Here is a 6748-nt window from a genome sequence, read left to right as displayed (position 1 = left end):
TGAGTGACATCTGCCCTGCCAGTGTAATGTACTCGATATCACGGGAGCTGCGGTAGCTTGCTTGGAGAAGTTAACATTTGTCATGATAAAAAAATATATGCAGATTTATGTTTTAGTTTTACTTTATTTCTATAAATTAACTTGCAACTACCTGTGAAGCTGTATGGATTTATTCCACGCTTGTCAACATTTTTGCATCCATTTTTATGTTGCTATTTTTCTGGCTCTGGCACAGGAAGATAACGTTCCTATTCTTAATTCTGCCTACGAAATTAAAATAAAGCCGAAGCGAATAAACATTAGATAAGTCCATCGACAGAACATTTATCGGCGACTGTTTGGATGTTAAATTATTTGATAAAAAATGGCAAAATGTCTATTTTCCTGCTCAGATTTAGATATTGTCCGCTTTGTTTTGCTTCATAAATCTGTTAAATAATGACTTGATTATCAACATGTTGTCCAATAATAAATTAAATCCAAAAGCATTTAAATAAAAAGACAAAGAAATCAAAACAAGTTCCCTCTTTACTGGTGCAACAATGTCACATTGCACTGCATGGAACTTAAATGGATATAATATATGATGTTTATTATTTAGTTAATAATGTATGATGTAGCACTTAATGTACACACCAAAGCATCTTTAAAACCTAAGACCTCTGGGTAAACATGACCCTTTAATAGCCATTAAACAACATCTTTAGTCAATTATTCATCAATGTGAAATGCTTTCTGCAATTAGGGGCCCTACATGACACGATCGACCATGACATCCTAATTAATCATCTATAAAATTGGTGGGTCTTTCTGACTATATTAAACTGGTTCAGAACATATATCAAAGGGAGAAAGTATTTTGTCAGGCTTGGAGATCATGTGTCAGAGAAGCATGATGCCCACTTTGGAGTTCCACAAGGGAGCTGCCTCGGTCCATTACTGTTCTCCATATACATGCTACCACTGGGGGACATCATTAGAGAACACAATGTGTGCTTCCATAGCTACGCGGATGACACGTAACTGTACATCTCTGCTGAACCAAATGATACTACAGCTGATAACTCCATCACCACCTGTCTGTCAGCAATAAATAAATGGATGAGCAATACTTTCTTAAAATTAAATGAGAACAAAACTGAAATCCTACTAGTAGGTCCTGTAACAAAAAGAAAGATGATGCTAAATAAAATGGGGAAACTTACTCCTTTGATTAAACCTGAAGTTACAAGTCTTGGTGTTATCATAGACTCAGATCTAAGCTTTAAATCCCACATAAACAAGGTGACAAAAACATAATTCTTCCACCTTAGAAATATAGCTAAAATCAGACAATTTATAAATCAAAAGGATGCTGAAAAACTAATCCATGCTTTCATCTCAAGCCGACTCGATTACTGTAATGCACTCTTTACCGGCCTCCCAATAAAACACCGGAGAGACTTCAGCTCATCCAAAACGCTGCAGCGAGGCTGCTGACTAGAATCCAAGAGGAGAGACCACATCAGTCAGTGTTAGCCTCTCTACACTGGCTTCCAGTAACTTTTAGAATTGATTTTAAGGTCCTCCTTCTTGTATACAAAGCCCTAAAGAGGAACTGCACCAAGTTACACTGCCAACTCTGTAATGAACTATGTGCCCCCAAGAACAGTGCGATCATCCACTACTGGTTTATTAAATGTTCCCAGAAACATCCAAAAGAAAATCGGAGATGCAGCCTTTTGCAATTATGCACCAAAACTATGGAACACTTTACCTGCAGACATTAGGGAGGCAAGCTCGCTCAATATCTTCAAAAGTAAGCTAAAAACATATCTCTTTACTTTAGCCTTTTAATAGTGATATTTTATATCTCTTTACTTTAGCCTTTTAATAGGTGATATTTTATATCTCTTTACTTTAGCCTTTTAATGGTGATATTTTATATCTCTTTACTTTAGCCTTTTAATGGTGATATTTTATATCTCTTTACTTTAGCCTTTTAATGGTGCCACTTTAAACTAATTTAAATGATTTCATAAATGTTTGCTATACCTGGTTTAACATTGAATGTTTAAAGGTAACTGAGATAAATTTCAGAGTGTCTATTTTTGAAAAACCTGAGATCAAATAGACTGTTTTACCACGGGAACAAGAGGAAGGTTCTCTGATAAATGTGTATTGGAGAAAAACTAGCTTTAACCGAAGGGAGTAAACCAGTTGAAAGGTCACAGAGGCCCATTGTTGATCTCATGCTTTCAAAATATGGCTCTGACAGTTTAAAACATTTACAAGAATGGTGTGATGAATGTGATTTCCTGGCAGTAGGGTCGTTAAGTACGGCACAGATACGGGAAACTAGGCATGATTTCCAATGTTATTTTATACTATTTATATATATTTTATCTGCTATTTTAATTCTGCTATTTTTATACAATTTTAAATCTGCTATATTATATCATTTTAATTCTGCTATTTTATCTGCTATTTTATACTATTTTAATTCTGCTATTTTTACAATGATACTTCAGACTCATTTACATCTACACTGTGATTATTGTACTGTAAATGCTCTTATTCTGTCTAATCTTGTACTAATTGTTATGTTTTTGCTGTGAAGCACTTTGGGCTGCAATTCTTGTATGAAAGGTGCTATACAAATAAAGCTTATTATTATTATTATTATTATTATTATTATTATTATTATTATTATTATTATTATTATTATTATTATTATTATTATTATTATTACATGAAGTTGTGATCAAGTCACTATATATTCTTGTACTTGTGCTGTCATCACTCGAGTGTGTAAATCCTCATCATTGTGATATGCCTCCATTCTGCTCTCCCATTTAGCTAATAAAATGCATAGACGTAAATGATTCATGGCAACCATTTACATAATTCATAATTAAATCACAACTCGATGGCTTGGAATTAATTAATAGTGAAAATGCATGTGCCGCCATCGTGATATACTAATTAATATCTTTAGTTATCATTGGCACATTGCTCACTCATCTGGGGTATGGTTATGGGGCAGGAATAATGCAATGCAACAACAAATTATTCGTGCATTTAAGTGGGAATGTCTCGGAGTGACGGCCACAATATGCATTTGCCCAAAGAACTTAATGGGGGAATCTGCTTTATCGGAGTTGTCACGTTCTGGCTAATCATTTTGAACACTGTAAAGATTAAGGCTAATGCATCTCCATCCTCTCCCGCATAGGGCTGCAGGGCGTCTCTAATCGGGCTCTACTCTTTTCCCACAGTCCACAAAAATGTGTGCCACACATGCTATCAGAAACACACTTTCTCATGTAGACAAAGGAAAACTCAAACTTGAAACGGCATCACTAATGGAGCCGATAGACATTTTGATAATTACTAAAATGTTTGAAGTGCTGACACCTTTAGTCAAGTAATTGACAGAGAATTAATCGGCCAAAATTCATTTTTCATGCAAAAACACCAAACATTTGTTGCTTCTGGTTTCTCAAATGTAAGAATGTGGTTCTTCATCTGCTTTATATCATTGTAAATGGAATATGTTTGGACTATTTCTTTCTGTTGTTATCAGCAAACTGATAAAACTGATTGTTTTTACGTTTAAATAAAAGGTACGCTAAAGTGCCAAATGTTTACAATCAAACTCAAAGAGTCAATAGGTTTCTCTGTATCCATGCCTGAAATGTCTTCAGAGACATAAACCATGGTAAATAAACCCAGAACTATACGCATTGTACCACTATAGAGACATTTTTGTGTGTTTTGTGTGAACTGACCCTTTAATCAAGAATGTAGTTGATACATTAATTGATAAAGGAAATAATCTTAGTCGCAGCTCAAACTGTTTGCATTGCAGCCTATAACAGCCTGTGTTGTAAGAGAGGTCGAGGTAACCTCATAATAACATGGCACAAACACACGGGGTCATGTTAATGAACTTGTGTCACCAAGCACCTTTCCCCCTTCTCTTATGAGCGCAATGTGTTCTTACTTTCGAACCAAACATCCACTAACTCTCCACCAGTGGACAAACAAAAGGCTCCTCTTCACTAATGGTCCCTGAGGCTTCACCACTATCTATTGATCTGCTGTCACCCAATTTCTATGTGACTTACGCCCTGCTTAATTCACATTACTGTGCACACTGAAGCCTTATCAGAGAGAACAATAGGCTCGTTGTCACTGAGGGCAAAAAATATGAGCGGGCCTGTGTTGGTGTGAGCGTAAACTCATGACTTCAACTCCTCCAGCCCTCTCGGTGACCTCTGCGCTCATGTGGGCCAGTTTGACGCCCGGCGTCAGAATACTAAACTCAATGCGGACCGTTTGCAGATGAATCAGAAAATTGGATCTCGCTTGTTTCATAAAAACGAGCCCCCAAAATACAGAGAGCCGGCTCCTTAGCCATAAAACTGTCGCTGTGATATGTCTCTAGCAATGATGATTCTCAGTTACTGCGTGCCCCCTCTCCAGCGAGCTGCTATCTCTTCCTTTCAATTATATGTTTCTCTGCTCTTTTAGACAAAGAGTAATAAAGCTATAAATCGTGTAACCGGCAGAAGGTATGGACATTCTGTCTCTGAACTGCTGTTGAAACTGCCATAAACCACCCACAAAGTCAAAGATAAGGATTTACAGTTATTTAACATCATCCTTGTCCCCTAAATCACACTGATAAGAGAATTAAGCGATGGCTATAGGTTCTTTGTCCTCTAGCTATTGATTTCTTTTAACAGAGAGGGCCTGTGCAATGTTTTTATTGAGCATCCTATTTGCTTTAAGCTTGAGAGTGGAAATTGAGCTATTTGGATTGTTTTATTGAACTACAGATTCTGCACTCTGGATTAATGTATCTGATAACAGAGCCTTCCTCTTGTTTAATTTGCATTCACAGTGCAAATGTTTTCGGATCACAAAACATGACTGAGATGTTGCTATGTCTGCAGTATTGGAGTCAGAATGTTTGCCAAGCGGAGGTAAACGACCTCCTTCAAAGGCCATTGTAGCGATTGCTTTAATGTAGTTGAGGACTATTTGATCTTTATGCCAATTGTTCTCTGCTATGATACAATTATAAAGCTCTGCAATACAGTCGCACGAACTGAGTTCGCTGAATGTGTCCATCTTAAAAAGGGAATGATTGTTCCTTCTTGGTCTCTCTAGACAAAACACATGACTTGATTCACAGGAAGACATCCATCTGTACTAGTAATTGGTATTAATATAAAAATGCAGCGAATAATCTGCTCGTTAAAGAGGCCATTGTTTCACCAACCCTGGAGTACATGTCCCTCTTAGCGCATAATGTCCCAGTTTGAACAAAGACGTGTTTAGCTTAGCGGAAGTTAGTCACTCGCTTCAGCATGAGAACACTTTTGTCGGTGCCTCCGAGATGGCGTAGTTGTAGCCGTTCACATTTAATGATTCAATTGCTGTTTAGCTTTGAGTTCACGACCCCGAAGCTATGATAAATGTCAAGCGCAACAATGTGCCGCTAACTAGACGTGCCACTGCCAACCAATCATTTTGTTATTGACTGGGAAAGCACAAGGCGCTGTAATGTGACTCTAAATGTATCTAACCATGTGGGCCGGTTTTCAGTCCGATTCAGTCTTGTTCGTTTGGCTCAGAGCTACGCTGTCAGTTTCTGCTCCGGATCACCCAACAGGCGTCAGGGAATCATCTCTGATTGTGTGTCAATTTCATTAATCATGGAAATGCCACGGTGGAGGAATAGGTATTTTCTTTCTGAAATGAGCTAAAGTCCTATAGGTTGTTTCCAGTAGTTTGGTCAAGTTTGCATTTGTACTTTTCAGCAGTAATATTGTGTATTGGATATATTATATGCGTCACTTTAGGCTGTTCTGACTTAGCTATCATCCACTCTAAATTACAGCATGCAGTGTATATCATATAAGGAAGAAAGAATTAACAAGTGTGTGTATCTTCCTCCTGCCTGTTATCATCAGTGATGCTGAACAGTTGGGCACCCCACTGCTTTTAAAACACACTGGGTCAGGTTGATGAACTTTTTCGCCCTTTTCTTATGAGCTCAATGTATATTTAGCATGGACAGTTAATTATGTTAGTGATATCCCAGTCGTGAAAACATCTGCGTGTAAGAAAATATTGACTTACAATTAAATTCAGGCACTGCCACATTTGTCTCTATTTGTTCTGTCTGTCATTAACCCACATTACAATATATGCTTCGCTAAGATCTCAGCCTCGAACAGCTGTTAACTTGTTTTTAGAAGTGACATTGTTTGAAGAGCATTTGTTGAAAGCTTGTTAATTCTGTCTGCGTGTCATCTCCCTTTAGTGTGGCCTTGGATTGATGTGATGACAGCAATTAAATCATTTAATGCCGTGTATCAAAATAGCCTTGTTTACATCAATGCCTAATCGACGTATCTTTCACGTAAGAATAAAGTGGTGACATCGAGGCCTAAGTTGTTGATGAGAGTCATTAGTAAGTGAGTTGGATGAATGAAAATGTTGGACCTAATGTTAAACTAGGGGGTCAGTGCTGTGGTAGGGATCAGTATCTCTGTATTAATAACAATACTTGTCTTTAAAACCATTTTCTTACAATCATTTATTGAACTGTGACAAACGATGACATGTTATGATTATATTGTTAATATAATATTAACCAATCCCAGCACTGACCCTGATCTGTGATGAGAGGTATTTATGACGGTTTAGAGCCACAGGGTAGGTCCGTCCTGCTGCTCCCATATATCAGCTAAAG

This window comes from Cottoperca gobio, chromosome 19 (assembly GCF_900634415.1).
Source record: "Cottoperca gobio chromosome 19, fCotGob3.1, whole genome shotgun sequence".
Lineage (NCBI taxonomy): Eukaryota > Metazoa > Chordata > Actinopteri > Perciformes > Bovichtidae > Cottoperca > Cottoperca gobio.
The sequence above is the reverse complement of the archived record's forward strand: the minus strand, read 5'-3'. Positions refer to the sequence as shown.